Genomic DNA, 10,495 nt, shown 5'->3' on the forward strand with positions numbered 1-10,495 from the left:
CTGTTAAATCTTCTACTTTTTATTTATTTATTTTTATAGGAGAATTCATGATAATGAGCAACAATTGCCTGTCAAAATTAAGGGATATTGATCCTTGCAATTCTGTCGACATTCACTTCATCAAGTGAGATTCTGTTAAAATAATAAAATTATTTTGGGTATTTTAAATAATAATGTAATAATGTAGTATTTCATTTTTTTTATATGTTTAAATAAAATCTTGTGCATTGATAGAGAATTGATGCAATGACCAAGCCCAATAATTTTAAAGTTGGAATATTGGATAAGCTTACAAGTGATAAATTATTGAGATTGATTAAGAGTTGTAATTAGGCTCAATAACTAGGTTAAATACCTTTTATTATTTATTAAAGGAATTAGACTTCTTTTAATCTTCTATTAGAAATTTATTTCAATTTAAAATATCAGTCCCCTACACAGTCTTAATCACTCCCAATCCAACATTAATGAACTACTAAAGTATGTCTTTAATTTCAAACACACAAAGATTACAATTCTAGAATCATCTTCACCTTAAAATTCCTAAACCCCACCCATACCATACTATAAATAGAGTCTCATGCACTGTACATGCATATACCTTTTCAAACCTAGGCTTTTTGTTTTTAGCTCTCTTTTTACCTTCAACATGCCGTAGCCTCATCTTCATTGCACCGTGATCGGTTTTGTGTCGAAAATTTTAGGAAGCAACACAACATAGCAAGTAGCTTGATCATAAATTAGGATGAGCATACGTTAACTAGTTATATATATTATTATTAAAACCAGTATTTATGTACTATGCATGTCATGATATTTGCAAGCAGGTCATTCATCATGTTTCATTTTGCATATTATAGTTATATATGTATAACGCATCTTATGCATCTCGCACTGCATAAGAGATGTAAGTTTTCATAAAATCAAGCATAAGATGAAGTCAGAACAATTAATCAGATATCCATTTAGATACATGGTTTCAATGTAGTTTTAGGGTGTATGTGTAAGCCATATATTTAAGCGTGGTCCACCATAATATGCTAAAATATTATCAGCGGCTCCTCTTGCAGCCACGGGATGTGGGGTCGGTGTACAACCTAGTACATAGGGTTAAGTGTATTAGCTAGTAAGATTAATCAGAAAAATCAAATTAGTTAGTTAGTTAAGATAATTAGTCATGATTTCAATTCTTAGCAAAAAATATTTTATGAAAACCTTATGTCAAGTCTGTTTACACTATAACGAGTTTCTTACTAACTTATTGACTTATTTTAGTTTATTTTTATGTTTTTAAACCATTCCAGATCAAAATATTTATAAAGGTAAAGCTACAGGACAAGACTTAATGCATGGAGGCATTGAGGCGTGACAATAGTCTAGATCATGTACACATATATTAAGTTATGATTTAATAGCACAGACTTCGTGAAATTTTAGTAAATGCTTTCGTGCACTTTAATTTATGATTTAAGTATTTTTAATAAAAACTGATTGTATTATAAGAAATTTTTGCACCTAGCGCTTCTATTATAATAAAAGAAAAATATTTTAAGTTAAGTTCAATAGTAGCACTTTGGCTTCTCCAAAAATTTCTAGAAGAGATTTTAGTTTAAACCTAGGGAGCGGAGTGTTACGATTGATCAACTATATTGATGGTCTCCAAAATCATGGAGATTTTGAAGTGTAGGAGAAATATGAATCCCACTTTGAGTAATTATAAAATAGACAAGATATTTATATGGAAACCTAGCTCCTTACCATAGAACTGTCTTGAAATGAAAAGGAGAAGAGGGCTTCAAAAGCTGCCTAGCATGCCACCTGCATCACACGACGCGCCCCGCGTGCAATGACAATGGGCTTTGGGAATTTAATATGCACATCAAGTGAGGTTTATGGCCATTAGTTTTGAATTTGAATGACCAACTTTTTTGTACTCTTGATGGTCTGTTAATATCATATAATCACCTGACCATTTCGAAAATAAGGACAACTTCTCTCCAACAATTCCTCTCCATATCGAAATTCTCATAAAAGAGTACTTTTAAATTACTTTAAAAAGTGCTAATTTAAAATAATGAGGCCGTTTAGGACTTCATTGTATCGTGGAAACATTTATCATATAAATACTATGTAGCACAAATTAAGAAATGAGACAAAATATGTAATTAATAAAGAAATCGTCGATCGTTACGATTGAGCCATGAAGTCGAAATATTTTTTCCTTCAACTGTTTCTATCATATATTTTATTATAATTTTCCAACATCTCATAAGTTAGATTGATGGAGATCACACAACAGACACTACAACAAAAATAGGTTTTAGTGACAGATGAAACTGTCACAAGAAATGCAAAAAACGTCACGAAATATATTTGGTGACGGTTTCTGACCGTCACAACAACTGTCACGTAATGTGCATCACGGATTACATTTGGTGACAGTTTACTATACAAGCGTCACTAAAAATATTTTTAGTGACGGTTGGAGATGTGCCGTTTGAAATAATGTTCGAACGTATGATTTTCTGTGACGGTTAGAATCCGTCACAGAATATAACGTTCGAACTTATAATTATACGTTCGAACGTAAAAAAGAGGAGCTGACATCCGAACGAGAAAAGCTAACGTTAGTTGATTATAGTTCGGACGTATAATGTAAACGTTCGAACGTTTATACGTGCGAACATTACGTTCAAATCTCGAATCCAACGAAAATGAAATAATGTCCGAACGTTTGTATCATGACGTTCGGACGTTAATTCAAATGTTAAGTGAGTAGAGTTTGAACGTAAAGTGTACGTTCGGATGTTTGTAACGTTAAACTTTTTTGACATTCGAACGCTTTTTTAAATTGGGGTTAAACGTTCGAACGTTTTGTTACTATTTTGTAAGGTTACGTTCGAACGTATTTTCGAATGTTTAATACTGTTGAAACGTATTTTTTTTACATTCGAACGTACATATCAGAAATGCTAAACTCATCCACTTAATAAACAAACCAATTGTTTCACATTACAGTACATATTTCACAACCAATATTGTTTGAAACTGTTTTCAAATTAGATGTAAAAAACGTAATACAGAAATAAGATTCATTTCTTTTTCTTTCCTCACCCAGCACGATTCTGTTGCAATGACATAACACGCTCCATTTGCAGCATCATCTCCCGTTGCACTTGCTCTTGGACCTCACTACGGATTCTTTCCTCATGTTCTCTTTGTTGGTCCTGCAAACGCGTCTCTAAATGAGACTGTCTCTCTAAGAGGGACTCCAACTCTTGCTGTCTAGACCTCATATACTCATTCTCGCGTCGTGCAGCTTCTAAATCTTTGGTAAGATTATTAATTTGTGATGTCGATGAGGTTGAGGAAGATGAACCGGAATGCTTGAAAGATCGTCCCAAACCTCTTGCCATACTAGAGTTGGGCCCAAGCACCTGTGAAAAAATGTCCAAGTCACTAGGAGAGGAATCCCCAGAAGCTGACTGCATCTCCATCATTTTTCCCTGCAGTTTGAAAGATCAAAACACACAATAAGTAACATATTAAAAGAAATACAAATAAAAAATAATTTAATCACATGTTACATAATTTATTCAACAAAAGGAACACCGCTTACATAATTAATTGCAGCTGCAGGATCCATCCACTCACTATGCTCATTAGTGTGAGCAGCAGCATAGACATGAATGAGGGAAAAGTTTTCAGGATCATCACGTTTCTAAGAAAACGACATTAGCAATTTGAAAAAGACAATATTAGTACTTATATAAAAGAATAATAAGAAAAAATATGAATTATTACGTTTATTAATTACCATTTTTTCAGCAAGACGATGGAATGATCTTGAACCAGCACGATGGTGAATAGTCAGAGCAGATCTATTATTTGCATTTGTAGAACTTAAGTGCTACAAAAATAATTCTCACCGTTAATTGTAATATATGTACATACATATAATATAAACAACAAATATAAATGTAAATAATTATAGAAAATAATTCTAGAATACATGATATTCTGGAGAGGCAAAAAGATCACAACACTTTATCCAGTCGTCTAATTTCATCTGCTGGAAAGGGGACTGTGCAGCCTCTTCAAACGTCTCAAATTTCTTGAAATGGTCGTGACATCGTCCCTTGTGATGTCGGAATAGTGTAGCCATTAACTCATTCACAGTTCTCAAATCCTCGCTACGACCAAAGTCGAGGTCAAATTCATCCTAATTATAAATTAGGAACGTTAAAAATATAATAAACTAATGTAGGTGAAAAAAATGATATAATAAGTAAACTCACCAGCACACGACTCCGAATGTGTTCCTTAATCTCATTCGGCACATCTCTCCAGGAGCGCACATAAAATGGAGCGTAAGCTCAAATTACTGTGCCAATATAGGAGGAAAGCGCTGCTGCACTATCATTCACTCCTCCAGTGGAATTATCAGGAATTGTGATTTTCAATTTACCATGCCTTCGATTTTTCTCAAGTGAGATGCCGCGTGTATAGCCACGACCGCGACGAGCCAATTGTTCATCAACTAATAGATGATAGTATAATTTTGAAGGTTATATATATTATTTATTGAAACAAACATCTTCAAGTATATATAGTATTAACGTAAACATTCCTTACCGGTAGGTGTCGACTGTGCATCGTTCTCTGTAATGTTAACTTCATCTTCGGGAACAGACTCCTCAGGTGGGGAGTCCTCAATGGGTTCAGGACTTGGACTCGGTGGAGGAGGCACATTTCTCCTTTGTCTTTTTGGCGGCATACTTGGAAATGATTATATATAACAAAAAAATATTATTAGAATAAATTTATATTTATTATAAAATTCTATAATGGCTGTATATGAATAAACTTTTTAGTACTTTTAGTCTTCATCTTCGGATGTATTTTCCATGTTTGTTTCAGAATGTCTCTGTATAACATCTTCATCATCATCATCAAGCTCTTGTTCGTCATCCTTATCCACTTCCCCCCCGGATTCTTGTTCGTCTTCTTCTTCTGACTCTTCTTCTGCACTTTTCTCACTTTCTTCAATTGAGTGATAATTTAATGAAGACGGGTCGAGATGGATGAGTGGGACGTCATCTCTACATAAGGGGAGCAACTCGAGTGCACCGAGGTCAACAAATAAGTTAATACCCCCTCCTCCATCTTCTTGGTAGGCCTCTACATTTAGAGTGTCATCTTCATCTCCACTATTATCGTAATCTGCACTCGTTCCTACTTCATATATATTTCGAGGGACAAATTTTTGTACAACTCGCCAAGTTATCTCTCCACTATCTTCATCAGCACTTTTCATTGGATCAATCAAGTAATAGATTTGAGTAGCTTGACAAGCCAGTACGAATGGATCATCTTCATACCATTTAGATGCAGTATTGACACTCGTAAAATGATTATCCCTATATATCGAATCCCGACCACCGCCTAGATCCCACCAATCACATTTGAAGACATATGTTATAGACCCACCCAGATATTTCAATCCGATAATATCACGAATGACACCATAATAATCAATATCATCTGTTCCATGACTCCCCTCGACCAAGACACCACAGTTTTGAGTTTTTCTATTATGTTCACGGTCCAGAGTATGGAATCTATAACCTCGAACTGTGCATGCAGTGTATTGAAGTGCTCTGTTTGATGGACCACGGGCCAATGCATACAATTCAAAAGAGACTGATTCGGGATCACGAGCACGTTGTTCTAATATCTAACAATTTAAATAATGTCATTTATTAAATATTAGCTAGAGTTAAAACTTTCATCATGTAACATATAGTATAGAGTTTAGTTCATACACGTTGTTCAAACCATCCAGAAAATTCTGACTCGTGTCTTGCCACTATATCCTCGACGCCTTCCATCTTAAGTTTGTCTATGTGCTCACTGTATAGTATATATTATCATATTATTTTACATAACAATAGTTAAAGTTGTATATAATCTTTAGAATTATTTAAACCTTGTACAACGACATATCTGAGATAGTGATCAATCTCCTGACAATTATTTAGTACGTACCACCGAACTTTACCCAACTCTGTATCAAGTAAATCGTAACCCGTTTGTGCACCCAAAGGTCGTACATTCTAAGAAAACACTGATAGCTCACGAGAAGGCGGAGCAGCAAGATCAGCATTTCGTTCTTGACGAATAAATCGTGTCTCAACACCACGAAGATATAAAGAGCAAAATGTTAACCATTCATCGTGTATATAGGCCTCTGCTATTGAACCCTCAGCTCTGGCTTTATTCCCAACAGTGCGCTTCAGTCGACCTAAATATCTTTCAACTGGATATATCCAACGGAACTGTACTGGTCCACCCAACATGATCTCCCGAGGTAAATGTATTGCTAAATGGACCATGACATCAAAAAATGACGGTGGAAAGATTTACTCAAATTTACATAGTATAGTAGCAATGTCTTCTTCCAGTTTCTGCAGCATATCTCGCTTCACTACCCGAGCACACAAATCCTTAAAAAACATACACAGTTCAGTTATGGCAACACGTACAGGAGATGTTAGCTTCCCACGAATTCCCACTGGTAATAACTTCTGTAAAAATACGTGACAGTCATGACTTTTCAATCCACCAATTTTCCAGTCATCATGACTTACGCATCTACTGATATTTGAAGCATAACCATCTGGCAACTTCACACCTTGCAACCATTTGCAGAAGTCCATCCTCTCCTCCCTTGTCATTGTAAAACATGCATGCGGCATGACCACCCTCTCACCATCCACTCGTAAATGCAAATTATGTTTAATTTCCATTCTCTCAAGATCTTTCCTTGTCTTAATCGTATCTTTCGTCTTTTTATTGATGCTCATCAATGTACCCAGTATATTATCACAAATATTCTTCTCAATATGCATTACATCCAAACTATGTCGCAACATGCAGGACGACCAATACGGCAACTCAAAAAAAATACTACGCTTTGTCCAATTCAATTCTGCTACGCCTCGTTTTCTCTTGTTCTTTCCCCGACCTTTGCCAAAATTGTTCGCTGCCACATGTACCAATTGTTCCAGGATCTCTTCCCCAGACAACTCATTTGGCGCAATTCTATCTTCTACGCGTCCATCAAACTTAGCGGATTCTGTTCTCCATGCATGATTAGTTGGTAGATAACGTCGATGACCCATGAAACACAATTTTTGAGAATATTTTAACCACTTACTAGTAGTTTCTTTATTACACGTCTGACACGCTAACTTTCCTTTAGTACTCCAGCCAGAAAGATTCCCATATGCCGGAAAGTCATTTATCGTCCACATTACCGCAGCATGCATCTGAAAAGTTGTTGATGTGGATGCATCATAAGTTCTGACGCCTGCTTCCCATAACTCTTTCAACTCTTCAATCAACGGCTGCAAATATACGTCAATGTCATTCCCAGGTGATCTCAGGCCGGGGATAAGCAAAGTTAACAAAAAGTTGGGCGCCTTCATGCACCTCCATGGTGGAAGATTGTACGGAATCAACACTACAGGCCAAGTGCTATAACTTGTACTCATATTTCCAAAAGGGTTGAATCCATCAGTTGTGAGTCCGAGACGCACGTTCCTTGCTTCTATCCCAAACTCTGGATACTGATTATCGAAAGATTGCCACACAAGTGAGTCAGCAGGGTGCCTCATAAATCCATCATTTTGAACTCTTTTCTCTTTGTGCCACTTCATATCGTGAGCTATTTTCTTACACATGTATAATCTTTGCAACCAGGGTTTCAATGGGAAATATCGCAATACTTTAACCGGAACGCTTTTCTTATCCTTCCACCTCGACTCTCCGCATACAAGACATGCTTGTTTCTCCTCGTTCTCATTCCAAAATAAAACACAATCATTCTTGCACGCATGTATGGACTTATACTCAAATCCTAATCCCTTTCTCAACTGTTTCGCTTCATAAAAGTTCTTCGGCAATGCAGATCCTTCGGGAAGCACTTCGTTAAATAAGTCTAATACCATGTTAATTGCTTTGGTTGACATTCCACACAATGATTTTATGTGAAGCAACCGCACAATAAACGACATTTTAGAATGTTTTGTACAACCTGGATAAAGCTCACGCTTTGCATCTTCCCACATTTCTGGAAAATTATCTGAATCATTCCGTCGCCCACTTGAGCCATTGTTGTCAACCTCATCCATAAACATCCCAGCTCCAATGTCACTCAACATCTCCTCCATCTCATCTCGCTCATAATCATCATCCACGTTGTGCAAATTTTCCCGCTGACTGAATAAGTCATCCGCTGATTCAGCATACGGCTCACCATGCAGTACCCATCGAGTATAGCCTAAATCCATACCATTCACAAATATATGACTTTCAGCTTCATCCAATCCGATCGCACACAAATTTTTACAACCTCGACATGGACACTTAATGTAACCACGACTATCAGCAGACGCCTTTGCAAAATCAATGAAAGCCCTTACTCCACGCGCATAGGGTATGTAATCTTTTCCAAGTCTATCGCGTAGACGCATCCAACTTTTATCCATTTCTAAAAACATCTAATTTTTTAGTAATTAAGGTAAAGTTAAATACACATGCATGTCATGATACATCATGTTCAAAGTACTCTTTCTCAAGGTAGTTGGTCCTATCCCATTCGAGATTATATTCTCCATATTGCACAATTCCCGTCACTCTACTACTTTGAACGTTAGTAAAAATTTCGGCAGCACTTCCCCATAGTTCTCCAAGTATACATGTTCACATATAGGGATTATGACCCTAAGAATAGTATACCCGAAGAACAAATGAGGAAGAGACCGAAATTTCATACTAAACGTTCAAAGTATGAATAACGTTTATGTGCAATACAGATAATATAATCTCAAACTGTCCACACTGGACAATTCAGGAATTAATGTACACCTAAATGTACACTAATTCCCAAACGGGTCTAAGGTTATTTATGCAATGTTATACAATATCTAACAAAAAAGTCTACAAATAAATTAGCGCACATTATTTGAATTATACCGATGTACTAATAATATTTATATTATTAATGATTGATAACACTTAGAAATTATTTGTAGACTTATATAATTCCTTATTTATTATATTATATGTCATTTATCAGCTATATAATATATAACACTACTATAAAATATCTTATAATTACAAATATAAGTTACTAATAACACTTATTATATAATTATTACTATTATTGCCAAAATTATTATAATTATTATAATAAAATATAGTTATTAAATAAGTAACTATTATTATAATTACTTATCTATTTCTTATTAATCATTTTTTTATACTATACATTACATGATAATTATTATTATGGATTAATACTAATATACTCTATACTATATATTATTAGATAAAATATTTAGGATTATTGAGCTATTAGATAAATAAGTATTATTATTTTATAATACTTATTTATATTATAATTTTAGTAATACGATTTTTTATATATACTAAATAGTTATGCCTTATAATTGACACTTAGGGTCATGTGATAATTTATTATATTAGTTATTTAACTAATTATATATATAATAGTTATAATTGTAATATTATAATTTATAATTATGATCATCCAATAAATTATATACCAAAATTGTTATTCTTACACAAATAATATAACAATTTATTTATTAAATAAATTGTTATATATATTCTTTTATAACAACAAATTACTAAAATAGACACATAAACTAACAAATAATTATTATTCAAAAACATACACTATACTAAAACATTATCACATTAAGAATAAACATATTCAATAACAATAATTTTTCTTTTTAATTCATCCAAACAACACAAACTTAATCACAAATTATATCCACAATAAAATATAACAATAGAGTTTAGTATATATACCTTGTGCTTTAAATAAATTCTTCTTCAAAAATCACAACTTCTCAACAATTCACAACAAATGATCATTCAAAAAATACACAATACTAGTTAGTTAAATATATATGAAATAAAACATTGATAATTATCATGTATATTACAAATAAAAAATGAGAAAAACCATTTACCTTAATGCTTAAAAAAATACCTTTGCAAACATATACTCACTATAACCCTCCACTTCTTCTTTTCCTCTCTCTAAAACTCTCTCTCTCCCCACTGCTTTCCACTTCCTTTAGTACTCCGTCTCTCTAAAACTCTCTCTGTCTCTCACTCTAACACGCACGGAGGAAAGCAGAAATGAATCTACTTTCCCGTGCGTGAAAGTTTTATTTTCTGCTTGTTATGCAATTAACGTTCGGACGTTTATTAATGAACGTTTGGACGTTTGATTTTACGTTCGAACGTTTAAGCATTAACGTTCGAACGTAAAATTATCCCGCCCTATAATTATACAGTACGTTCGCACGTATGTACGTCCATCCAACGTATTCGTCAGTAACGTTCGAACGTTAATATAGTACGTTAGAACGTACTGTGCAAATTTGGTTTAAGC

The sequence above is a fragment of the Carya illinoinensis genome, chromosome 12 (genome assembly GCF_018687715.1).
Source record: "Carya illinoinensis cultivar Pawnee chromosome 12, C.illinoinensisPawnee_v1, whole genome shotgun sequence".
Classification (NCBI taxonomy): Eukaryota; Viridiplantae; Streptophyta; class Magnoliopsida; order Fagales; family Juglandaceae; genus Carya; species Carya illinoinensis.